Here is a 13,820-nt window from a genome sequence, read left to right as displayed (position 1 = left end):
CCGGATATCCGGCCGGATATCCGGCCATTTTCAATATCCGGCCGGATACCGGATATTGAAACTATCCGGCCGGATATCCGGCTCTATAATTTTTATACTTTACACCAAAAATCTCTGCTTTTTAAAATCTTAAATGGCTATAATTTTCTTATTATTGAAGCTAGAAGAACATTTTTTCTGAATAAGTTTAACTTTATGTAAATTTATATAAGATTTCTGAAGAAATTTTTTTTACTACTTTAATATCTGGTAATTTGGCCGGTTATCCGGCCGGATATCCGGTAATTTGGCCGGATAACCGGATATTTGCTGGATATCCGGCGTTTGAAATCAGCCGGATATCCGATATCCGGTATCCGGCCAAAAAAGTATCCGGCCCAACCCTAGTTAAAGGGACTGTGAACGAGAAAATTTCTCATCAGATTATCAAACCTTAACATCATCTCATTCATGTAATCTCAAATATAGGGCAAAACTGTTTCCTTTAAAACGGCTTTTCCGCCGATTTTTACTATGTCCAAGATTGGGGAAAACAATTCCGGACTATATAAATGTGCAGTTAATTGTCTTTTTTTCTTAACGGTTAAGCTGACTTTTAACATAATCCTTGCTTTAAACCAATGTATAGTTACTTAGAAATTGATAAAATAAGCAATATTTTTTATTGAAAACAAAATACAATAACAAAGCTAGAAACAGGTTTTTTTTATTAGTATCCAAGTAACTTTAGATGGAACATCTCTCGCCCATCTTTAATTACAAATTTGTAAATAATAAAGGTGCAATATTTCTTTATAAACAGTCTGATAAAAGTGTAAACTAATTCTCCAAAGTTGGTTAATTATTGTCTAATACAATAGAAAGGGATATTATTATTTTAAATAACCTCTGAGATTCAACCCTTTGTAGACAGTGAGGTATTTTTTGTCATTAATATGAATTTAAAATATATCTTTATTACCTAATTACTACGTTATAAAAAAAACTAATTGGCAATTCTATATCATAAAATAAATGCTTAACAGTAAGTAAATTGTTTCAACTATATATGACAAGTCAAATATCCCTACAAACATTATAAGAAACAAAAACGTTCAGGTTTTCCATATTTTTTCCTTTTTCCCTCCCAAAATACCATAACATCAAGGCATTATTCCTAAATATTTTTGTTAATAGGACGTTTTTGGTTGATCAGTGTAGTGAAATGTGCTTAAAAAATGTTAAGATTTGATAATCAGATGAGAACATTTTACGTTCACACTCCCTTTAAGCAAAACACATTACATCAAAATAAAGAAAAACGCACAAAACTATTAATTCTATCAAATGATCGACAGCCGCGATGTTGAAACGCATAATTTAAGGTACAGCTGCAGCTGGGAGTAACTTAGGATATCAGCAGTGGGTGACTGAGGGTGACGTTGAATTAAAATTTGGTGGCTGGTTAGGGCTGAGGCTGAATGAGGTTTGGGGTGGCTGCGGCCGAGGCTTAGCAGGGAGTAAGGGAGGGGACAATGGGCAATTAATTCAATTTAAGATTTTTTGAAGAAAGGACATGAAAACCAGAATAATCCCGAAAATATGGTTGAAATTGTAAAGTGATTGTTGATTAAATCTAGAAAACCATAAACTAAGAAAAAAGTTCCAAGAAAAAAAGCAATCATTTGAAAATTAGATTACCAGTATTACAGACTGACATAACCATTCTGTATTTAATTACTTGAAATATCTCCCTGGAACTTTCCAAATGACAGGGAAAGAGAAAAGAGATTTGGGGGCAAATGATGTGAACACGGAAAAAAGGGGCAGGCAGGCGTGTAGCTGGATGGGCAAGTATATGACCCGCACGCCTTCCTGCCCCTCTTTATCCTGTTTATTTCCCCCACCTCACTTCTCCATTTCCATTTCTCGTCTACTTTTAAAAAGGAGGTGGTGATGAAGGGAGTGAAAAATAGTATGGGAGGGGGGCCGTGTATTTATATTTGAACTACTCTCTGTCTGCAAAACTGTATATATTCAAAACTAACAAAACGAGTAACGGCATTTCTTGAGCAAGTCCCCAAACTCAGTCAGAAACTGCTAAATTCTTGCACATTCCCTTTAAGCCAGTCCCCAAAGTCTGAGACTCCTAAAGATTGAATATTCGATCCATTGTCCCCTCCCTTACTCCCTGGAGGCTTAGGATGGCTAATTTTTCCACCAATCTCAAATACGCGCAGTTAGTTGCGGCTGAGACTGTCGAGCCCTGATTCTTACCAAATTCGTAAGTATATTTGTGTACTTTACATTCCTCTATTTAAACAGTAATGTCTAGATTTCTCTACGCAGTAAGCATTCTGAGTTGCAATGAAACACTTTGTGGCAGCTATTTTTCTTGTTATCATAGCTAATGTTTATGGTACAGGCGTGGAGATACAAAAACTTGGAGAAGAAGAAATTAGGTAAATAACTTTTAAAATTTAGAACATGCATAAATTTAAAATTGTTTGGATATATTTAACTATCACAAACATATTCATAATTAATGTAAGTTGTAAGTTTTTTGGAGCATTGTAATTTATTTTTAATCTTATCTTTATAATTAGCCCAAGTGAGAAAAGTTTCTTTAGGTCCATTGTCCAAAGTCCAAGACAGCCAAATAAATAATAAATCTATTGTCAACTCCATAAAAGCCATAAACGTGAAAACCTTAAGAAGGTGAAAAAAAATTTCTTAAACGGGAATATATATATATTCTAGCACCATAGGACCTTTTCATTGTATAAGGCAATGTGTAAGTGATAATTGAGAAATTTATAATTTTTGTAATTTTTCTTGAAAATAAAAGTTTTGTAATCAAGGTAGAAAATTTATTTGTTAGCCAATTTTATAATCAAGCTGCTTTGAGTTTCTTGTAAGATTATTTTTATTAGATGCTACTACCAAACATCTGACTGGAAATGTGAATCTAGAAGGTAAATATAAAAAATTTATTTCATTTCTTTTATTATGACTTAATCAACAGACAAGGACGTCCAAGCTTTTATCTTTTTTGAGGGGGGAGGGGGGGATTAGGCGGATTTGACGCTCACCCTTGAATATTATTTCATTTTAAGTTAAAAAAGATTGAATTAAGATATTAGATTTGATAAATCTTCATAGCCGATTTGAAGCCGTGAAAATGTCAAAAATTTCGAATTTCTAGAAAAGTCATATAAATACAGTGTGTATTTTATGGAACAAAAGTATTGCTTATTTTAACCCACTTACCATTGACTGAATTAAATCAATATTTCATTATCCAAGGTCATTATTCTGGCTAAATAACTTTAAATGCAGCTAGCTGATGCTGTGAGTATTGGTGCAAAAAATATGACGCAACAAAAAAAATTAGCCAATGAGAGGCCGTTATTGACCAATGGTAAATTTATAGTGGCCTCTTATTGGCTAATTTTTTTGTTACGTCATATTTTTTGCACCAATACTCACAGCATCCAGCTAGCTCCCAAAATATTTTTTTTGTTTTAATTAAGAGGGTAATAGAGTATACTTTTGTTCCATTAAAAAAGTACACTGTATTTGGTTATTTTTGTTCAGGCCCAAGTGTACAACAAAATTTGATTGTGACTTGACTTCTTTTATAATAAAGCCAGTTTTTGATCTTGCTATCAAAAATATCCCTGGTATAGATGTCAACAATGGAGATTACATAATTGAAGTTGAAGAAGAGGAATAGAATTCTTAATATATCAGCTTTCAGGAAACCATAGGCTACAAACATTTGAAGCATACATAATATATAAAAGACGGTTCCACGCCAAACGTAGGAGTCCCAAATGTAGGAGTGGAAAAACATTGGAGTGGACAAACGCAGGAGTCCTAAACGTCGGAGTGGGACAAGCGCAGGAGTGGGACAAACATCGGAGTGGAAAAACGCAGGATTTTTGGGACAAACGTCGGAGTGGACAAACACAGGAGTTCCAAAAATTTTTTTTTCAATTTATTCGGTCCGGTCGGCAGGCTAGGGGGCCGAGTCTTTATTTTGTAAGACAAGAGTATAAAAATTTTTTTAAATTGTCATATTATTAAAATAGCGGACACTCCTATGTTTTACTTAAGCAATGTCCACTCCGACGTTTGTCCCACTCCTACGTTTGTCCACTCCGACGTTTGGGACTCCTGCGTTTTGGACTCCTGCGTTTGTCCACTCCGACGCTTGGGACTCCTACTTTTGGGGTAGGACCTAAAAGACAATATGTCAATTAAAAAAATATTTTTTGAGTTAGTTTATTATTTTTCTCAGGGCCAGGTTTTGATATCATACAACCTTACATTCGACCTCTAAATAGCATAAGATATTGCCCGGACCCGCGGAAAACTTACTTAAAAATCCGTCCAGCCATTCTCTTAGCAGATGTACATAATACACCTAGACATGCATCCTACTACATTGTATAATATTTTGATTTTCTTAATATATAGTACTTATTTAAAATACACTCAACGCTATCTTAAATCTTCCCTGTATGTAAATGCATTAGATGTTGAAACCGGTTCAAAATAATTTTGGTTGCTATTCGACCCTACAATTCATTGAATCATTAGATAATAAGAAATCTGGTATTTTACAAAGAATACTTAAAATCTAGATCCAAGCAGATAGGCTTAAAGATGCACTGAAATTTATCTGTAAATGTAAGTAATTCAAAATAACAATATGAAATATTCCGAGTCGTACATTATATATAAACAAGGATGACAATATCAATAAGTAGCAAAAAAGAAAAAAAAATCATGGGTTGAGAAATGGACATCGTTTATTATCAAGCAAAACAAGGACACAAGAATAGAAGATATTAAGAATGACAGAAAATCGCGAAACCCTCATGAAAAATATTTATACGTCTTCTGTAGATTGGAAGACTAAGTAGGTTGTATACTGGATACACCTTGGAAAATAGATCAGTAATATGACAATAAAAATAAAGATAATTTAAATAGATGAACACAAAAACATCAGTACGACGAAAAATTATTTTGATATTATAAAAAAATTTAAGCAGTCTGATTGCCATGAAAGTTATATATGTAATAAATCTCATTTTCTCTTACTGATACGGATGGATGGAAAGAATGAATTATAGAGTATACTCGCTACAAAAACATTTTTAACTACCTTTAGTAAATAAAGTAATTAAGTAAATATATTGCAATGGTAGATTTATGTTTAACTAACAATTTTAGTAGTTCAAGACAATGTATGTGACAAATCTGGCGCTAAACCAATTCAAGTTGGGACAGCGACAGCAGGATCATCATTTGTTGAAAGGTAAACTATTTTGTTATTTTTTTAGTATATCAAATATGAATTATTGAGTGTTAAATTTTCCCATTTGAGATTTTATTTAAAACAAATCTTTATCTTTTAAATTCAAAATAAATAGGCTTTGTTTGCATCATGTAAAGCGAAATAAAAAACATTTGTTGCTGTATATGAAAAAAAACCTTTTTTCTATAATAGTAACAACCAAACCTAGCTAACTAACCTATGTAATGGCTATTCTGGTAAAAAAATGTAGTTGGGGTAAAATGCCATTCAATTCTAGTGATGTTTAAAAATACAGTAATAAAAAAGGCATAACAGATCTTGCCTTCTTTGATCTTTAACTTTATACAATATGTTATTTATTTAGAGAGAGTGTCCCATTTTTAAAAACAACCTGTGATTCATCTGAGCCATGTTTGAAAGGAGGTACATTTTAAATTTTATTTATTTTTGTAATTATATCTAAATTAATTTTTTTTCAGCTAAATGTTGCTCGTTGAAAAAACAAAATCGAAGACTATATTGCCCACGTTCATGTTGATATTATTTTTTTTATTGGCGTGCTCTTTAAAACCTTTTCTCAAAGATTAACATTTTTTTGTAATAGTGATCGACTTCCAAGAAATTTATTGATTTTTAAAAATATGTATAATATTATTCTGAAATTTGTTTTAATTAAAATAATGATAAATGTTGTCTCATTAATTGTTGTCAAACATTCTAATAGCTGTAAGTTAAGTATAATTGAAAATAGAAATTACCTAACCCTTAATTTTTCTGATATTTTTTATTTGCTATAAGCTCTTTTGATAAAATGATTATGTAGATGTTGAATAATAAACTTTAAAACACAATTTATGTGTTAATATTCAAACAAGAATTTTCAAAATCCTTTGCCAAAAAATCTTGATTGAAAACAAAAGATCCCATGATCTTCAGTTGAAAATAGATAAAAGATTTCCAGTTAGGTAAAATCCTGACAATGTCATAAGGATATAATATATTATTTTACCTGGAAGATGAATAAACAATCTATTTAAGCACAAATTAAGATTAACTACTAGTAAGAATAATACAAGTAGTTTTATGTACCAAGATGGATGAGCTGCTTGACCATAGTTGTTGAGTATCAATGATATGAAGGAGATGGAGAGTTTATACATGAAACAAGGATGACAACATCCATAAGCAGCGAAGCTCAAAAATTATGAATGTAAATCGGGAAAAAAATATTATAGACTAGTGTCATACAATAAACAATAAACTTGTTAAAATAGTGAAATCACGAAAACTTAAAATCTAGGAATCGATCTAGCACCGCAAATTATAGAAAAATCTTAATGAAACTTGGTGGAAATACAGTGTGTTTTTTTATGAGAACTTTTTTGAAAGCAATTTTGCCCCACTTATAGTAATGAGAATTTAATGATTAATGGCTTATTTTCTTCGTTTTTTAAGACAATTAATAGAACATTAAAAAAAATATTTAAGTTTTTATTTAAAAAGTATAGTAAAATCTGAAATTAAAAACTTAGGTGTTTACATCTAAAAATGGTTTTAGCACATTTTTCTTATGCTCAAATCTACCCTTTGCAAGAAAAAAATTGGATTTTTAGTAGTCGACTTTGGAGGGCCAGTACTCCCTCAGTGGTTGAGATATGGCCTTAATACTTGAGCAAAGAAAAATGCGCTAAACCCATTTTTAGATGTTGACACCTAAGTTTTGGATTTTAGATTTTACTGTACTTTTAAAATAAAAAACTGAAATATGTTTTTGTTGTTTTATTAATTGCCTTAAAAAACGAAGAAAATAAGCCATTAATCATTAAATTCTCATTACTATAAGTGGGGTAAAACTGCTTTTAAAGAAGTTCATATAAAAAAAAACACTGTATGTAGAATATATGCATATTCAATCCTTCATAATTTCAGCCGACAATCCTGAATAGGAATAGAGAAAATCATTAAAACCTTAAAATCTAGGAATCGATCCAGCACCCAAATTAATAGGCAGAGTGTAAAATTAATTAACCCTTGAAAATTTTGAACCCTCTGTCTTGAAAAGGAGTTGATAAAATAAAGAAAACTTGAAAATCTAGGAATCGATTTAGCACACCAAATAACTGACAGAAGGACAAAACAATGTAAAGATTAGATGGGCATATGTCATAGGAATCTTCACTAAAACTTTCAGCTGTCTATCTTGAATAGGTGCCGAGAAAATCACGTTTCCCTCACTTTGTCTCTGACAGACGGACATTGTGAATTTTAGAGTAGCTTCGCTACTAAAGAAGGATGTCAAAATAGAATTAGTACCTTTATTGATGTCAACTTCTATAAATATCCAAGCGCAGATTATCAATCAGAGGAACTTTCTCAAACTAATTTCGAAGGGAAAATTAATTCAATAATAAAGCCACTTACCACTATAACTACAACTTTTAGGTAAATTAGAAATTTAATTCCATTGTTGTACCCATTTATTTTTAGAATTAGAAAAAAATCAAAAAATTCTACATGTCTTTTTTCCTATAGTTACTAAAATCTCACAAAATACCTGGAAATGAAATCTTGATACTGTTACCATCTATATCATGAAAACTGGGCCAAAAACACCAAGGATAAATACAAAATTAATAAATAAAGAAACTGGTCCTTTCATTTCTAGTTCTCCTTTTCGGTGCGATCCCTCTATTATAAGTATCCTCCGAAAACAGCCCCTCTATTTAGAACGAACGTCAGTGCAGTGCCGTAGCCGCCGCTCTGTATTACATACTAGCGGCTACGCCCCTAGAGGCCTCTAGTGGCACTTTAAATGTTTTTTTATATTTAAAATATGGCTATTTTGCGTTTGACGTTTATTTTCGTTGAACTCCCTTTCTAAAATCGAGAAATTTAAAAAAAAAATTTAATTTCTCTAGGGATGGTGGTGGTCCCCTCCCCAAAAATAGTTATAAACCTGTCTCAACCATGACACTTTGGTTGAGTGTGACTTCCGAATTAGCGGGAAGTTCTCGAGATCTTGTTGACTTACAGACAAACCCCCAATACCAGGAACCATCAAGTTTCAACAGCAGGTTTGATTATAGATTTATTGAGGCAACTATTTCAAAGTCCTGAAATTACAAAATCAATTAATTCATAATTCCAGTTTTTTATAACCACGTAATCTTAATTGCTTTTTAAAATCATTTTTCTCTACGGTTAAGAATCTTTGGAAACTTTGGCTTTAAAGGAAAATTATTTGGTTTAATAAATCATTGTTAAATGCAAAAATAAAGGCACATAAAAAATTACTAAAACATAATAATTACTCATAATAAAGTTTCATGTTTAGCTGGCTAAAGCCTTTTAAACTAAATATAATCGTCCTATACACCATTCCATTTAATAAAATTAACAAATTCTACCTGAAGTTCTTATGGTTTCAAATCCCTGGTATACTAGGGTCGTTCACGCACTATGAGACCAATGATAGGCCCAATTTTGTTCTCCGAAATCTTCACACACTCATATCTCATTCAAAAGTAACGAACGTGGGCGCATCAAAATATAAACAATCCATACCGCGTCACTTTATGAAAGGAAAGTCAAACAAGACGACATTTGCGCTTAATTTGGGATAATGATAAGGAATTAATTTCGATCTTGATAAACACCAAGCTTCCTCGAAAAGAGGTTAAGACAAAACCTTTCCGGGACATATGAGAATCTACCCTGTTAAGGAGAACCCGATCGGTTCAGCGGTTAGCGGGATCCTTCGGTACAAACATACAAACACACAAACACACAGACAAACATCCTGTTACTTTATTCTATACCTATATGAGCGACTACATTTCTGATTTTTACCTTATGAATTATTTTAGACAGATTTTTTATAAAACGGCTTGCTTTATTGCATCAAGATCCATGACAGATCTATATAGGAAATAAACGTCTATATATGAGCTCAAGTCTTCCAATGCTAAAGTGTTTAATACTCATAGTGGTCCAATAATCCATAATAAACTCTCATTGACCAGAACGATAAGACCCATTATTTTACTCTATTAAGAATAAATTCATTACTTTTATTTCATGTTGCTATTTGAATTATATTAAAGTATTAAATTTCTATTAATAAAATAGAAAATTTTAATTTCTAAAATAGTAAATCAAAGAAAACTTTGTTTTAAAATAATTTGATACTAGCGATGCGTTCAGATATCAAACTAAAATTTAACATTTAAATAAACATTTTAACCCTTTCAGGATGATAATTTGAAACAAAAAAATACTAGGATCCCAAAATATTTCAAAGAAAGAGAGACAAAATTATAAATACGGTTTTAAATAAAATTAATGAAATTTTAAAAAAAGACGGAAGGAAATGGAAGTGAGAGAGAGGGACATTTAATCTTATCATCCTTATCAAAAGCAAAACTTTTCTACTTTGAGTATTAGTTCGTCCGTATCAGATAGATCTTACATTAAGGTATGATATTCTTTTGATTTCAAACTTAGCAAGATGCTTTATGAAGGAGAAAGTAAATATTTATTATTACTCCAAATTTGTTAATGTTCATTTCTTGCGCATTGCCTTTTTGGATGTTGTAGAATTGAATAACAACCTCCGAATTATTTCTAGATTAGTTATAAGCATCAACAGTTTTGTTCCTAATTATATAAAACAAAAATGATACTTCATAATAGTTTACGTTCAGCCTTGGAAAACAAGGATGATAACATCCATAAAAGCTTAGCTCTGCATATCCTAGTGCCAAACATATATAAACAGAATAAAATTTAAAAATCTATTTAAAACCAGCTTGATGTAAATATGTTGTTTATATATGACATAATATATATTTATCTTTTGCTTCGCTTAATGCCTTATTGCTGCCTTATCGACTCAGGAATCACTATTTGAAAATATTAGGAATGAACAACTCCTGCCCAAAAAGTTTTGTGTAAAAATATCTGAGATTAGAAACAAAATGTTTTAATTGTTGAAATGTTTATACATTGGACTGACAAACCAAAGATATATAGAAATGCTTTTATTTTAAGAATATGGAAAAAAGAACTTTAAAAGTTAGGAAAAACTGTAATTTTGTAATATTTTGTAGTTTAAAGAAAACTATTTTTAAGAAATCTAATATCACTTTGTAAAACTCTTCTTATTTGTGTGTTTGTGTCAGTGTGTGTGAGTATGTGTGTGTTTGTGTGTGTGTGTCAGTCAAAACTAAACATTTATCTTTTTAGCTTGCTCTAGATTAAGCAAGAACAATTATATCCACAAGTGGGTAAGAATTATCACCTGACAACAATCCTATGATAAAAGAAGTAAGGTTTTTTGTCTAAAGCTTAACATTCCGAAAATTGATGGTCCGAATGGGTTGTTCTTTTTAGGGAAGCCTTATAATTATCTTGATGTGGTTTTAGGCTATTTTTCTGAAATATCTTTCTCCCAAGCCCCCCCCCCCCTCATCCCCTGGATGCTAGTGGCGGAAAAACTAGTACTTTGAAAAAGTAACTATTAATTTTAAACATTGACTGTAATTATTTCAAAATAGATGAATTTTACTTTTTACACCTAATTTTTAAGTGGTTTTGGTTGTATTTAAATTTTTAAGATCCTTCAAAACTAAAGAAAAATTACATTTTTCATTATTATCTATGATAGACGGAAAACATTAGTTGACAATTGGAAGAGCAACCAGGGAAAAGACAATGAAAGAAAAATGTTGTTAAAAAAAATTACCCCCTTGGTTAAAAAGGTTGGACACTTCTAAAACAACCAACCTTTCAAATGGAATAAATGTCCGAAGGGTTAATTGAGAGAAAATAAATGATGGAGGTGTGTAGAAAATTATTCGCAATTATAATAAAAATCAGCCCACCTTAACATTGCAGACAAAAAGACAGACAGGGCAGCTTCACTACTGTCAAAAATAATTAGTCTACAATATGAGATGAGTAAATATTTAATAAAAAGTTTCAATAAATATTCTTGTTCTAACAAACGCATTTTATAAATGCTAGCTATTGTGCTCCTAGAATCTAGGGGCTATGTATTCACAGGAGTAAGAAGGAAGCAGTATTATAGCCTAAAACCATCCCAAGGCTTAAATCTAAAAAATTAAATAGCATAAAACCACCCAGGACACATGTAAAGCTTCTATAGAAAGAAGAACTAAATTATTGAAAACTTCATCAGACAATAAAAAGTATCCTTCTTTGTATTTTAACTGGCGGTTTCGCCCCTAGCTTCTAGGGGCTTTGTCCCAAGAGGTAATGAAATGGGTTTGTTCAGTTTCTTTGTGGGAAATAAGAGAATTTTTTGTGAACACATTTTTTTGGGGTTTGAGCTGTCACCTAAAAAATAGCTTGTATTCCCTGAAGTGTAGAGCCCGATCAGTTCAGCGGTTATCGAGATCTTAAGCTTCAGACAGACGAACAGAAAGACTGACATCAAGCTTCTTTGTATTATAGATAAGATTTCTATTTTGGCATACATTGTTAGAAAGAAAGAATGTAAGAAATTTTGTATTAAAATGTTGGAATTGTTCTAAAACTAATAAGGGATGAGATAAGGTCTGATATACAGCCAGTGAATCATAATAACCCCCACACAACTTTTGTGACACCTTTTTTCAAACTTAGGTTGACCCGTAGATCTACATAAATAATTTAAATTTTACTAATATCATCGGTCGTTCTTCCTTCGCCGACGAAAATTTATGTGTTGTGAATTTATTCATTTAGCCTAACCTAACTCCCTCCACCCCACACTCTCCCAGACCGATTTAAATCGCCCGAATATTAAGGGTTAAAGTGCCCTACTTGAAATATGAGATATTTTGTTCCAATATCTTCTCTTTGTTTCTTATTTTCTGACGTTAATAACATTATGTTCAAATAGTTACCATAACAATGTCAAATTAAGACCCTCATCCCAATTATAAACTGAACTACAGTATATGTTCGTGTGTTGATTTGTTATATAAAATCGCTGTAACAGTAAGAATTTATTAGGGATTAAATTGTTCTTCAACCCAATTTACCCTAAAGTACGTATCAAAAATGATTTTTGTGGTCCTTAATTGTTAGAAATTAAATTACAATTTTTTTTGTGGATGGTTTTCATAATTATTATTGTTAAAGCTAGCAACTAAACTTTGTTGATCTATTGTTGCAAAACCTTTGTCTATAAGTTTTTACTGCTAATGGTAATGAGTTGCGCCTGCTTATAAACCAAAGCATTTTTTTAACGACTTATATATCAATGTAGCTTTTCAATCAGTGGACTTTTACACATTTCAGTTATTATTCTAAAAACCACACCTTAATTAATCACCTCTTTTTCTTGTTTTATTTTATACCAAAAAATTGACAATTCCAAGCATAAATATTTTGTGAAATACAAAGCTATAAAAATTCTTGTCATGAGCTCATATTTTTCACAAACACTCAGTTCTCAATTCTTTGTGTTATTTTTGTCAATTTTCTATGTTTTACATATATTTATATTTTCTACTAGCGAGGCTAATCTTAAATTTCTCCCAGAGATCTAAAGGGATTAAACAATGGCCAAATAATTGTGCAATACTATTGATGTTACACCAAATTACCCCTTCTGTAGATTACAATTAATAAGTTTGTACACTCTACTTAATGAACTAACCAATCAAAATTTAATAAAAGTCCTCAGTTCTCAACAAATAAGAAAGCGTTATTATAAAACGTTGGGGACTAGCGTAATAAATAGGCCAATGTTCCCTTCCTCCCTAATACTTTCGGTCTGTCGTTCATGCTATATAGGCCAAAACATATTTTATGTAAATAAAAATCGTGATTATTTACTCTCCATGTATATATTTATAATCTGATCAGCTGCTCCATGTCCATCCATAGCTTTTTGTGCTTCGCTAATTATGGTTGTTATCGTCATTGTTTGAGGTCTAATAGAAATAATAGTTTTAAAGAAAACAACAACAACAAAAATGTTATAAAAAATATTATTTCTCACAAAAACATTTAAAATGGAAAATTTGATTTCAAACTAATTTTTTATAGTTTAAACCCATCATAGGACCAATATTAATAATCTCTGCAAAGCACAGCCTAATCGTTATTGCAGTGAGTGAGATCTTTAGTGACGGATGGGGACAGACAAACAAATAGAGTTCTACTTTGTATTAAAGACATTAATGGTATTTATAGTCAGTTTGACTTTAACACCACATTTGACTAACTTCTGTTATAGTGAAATTAAATGTCAACAAAATTTACAATTTACAAATCGAAATTTTGTGAAAAGTTTAAATTATTATTATCTTTGCGTCCTTAAGAACACAGGTTTTAGAGTTTTCGCGCAGTTTTTCACTCACAATATATACGTCCATCAATATTTTTTACCTTTATTTTCAATATTTTTTTATTTGTTACTTTCTTATATACCTCATTATATTTTTGGCCATTATCATTAAAATATTAAAAATAGTCGAGTCGTTGCTTCACTTCCTATGGT

This window comes from Acartia tonsa, chromosome 8 (assembly GCF_053477335.1).
Source record: "Acartia tonsa isolate MP-2025a chromosome 8, ASM5347733v1, whole genome shotgun sequence".
Taxonomy (NCBI): domain Eukaryota; kingdom Metazoa; phylum Arthropoda; class Copepoda; order Calanoida; family Acartiidae; genus Acartia; species Acartia tonsa.
This window is presented reverse-complemented; position numbering follows the sequence as displayed.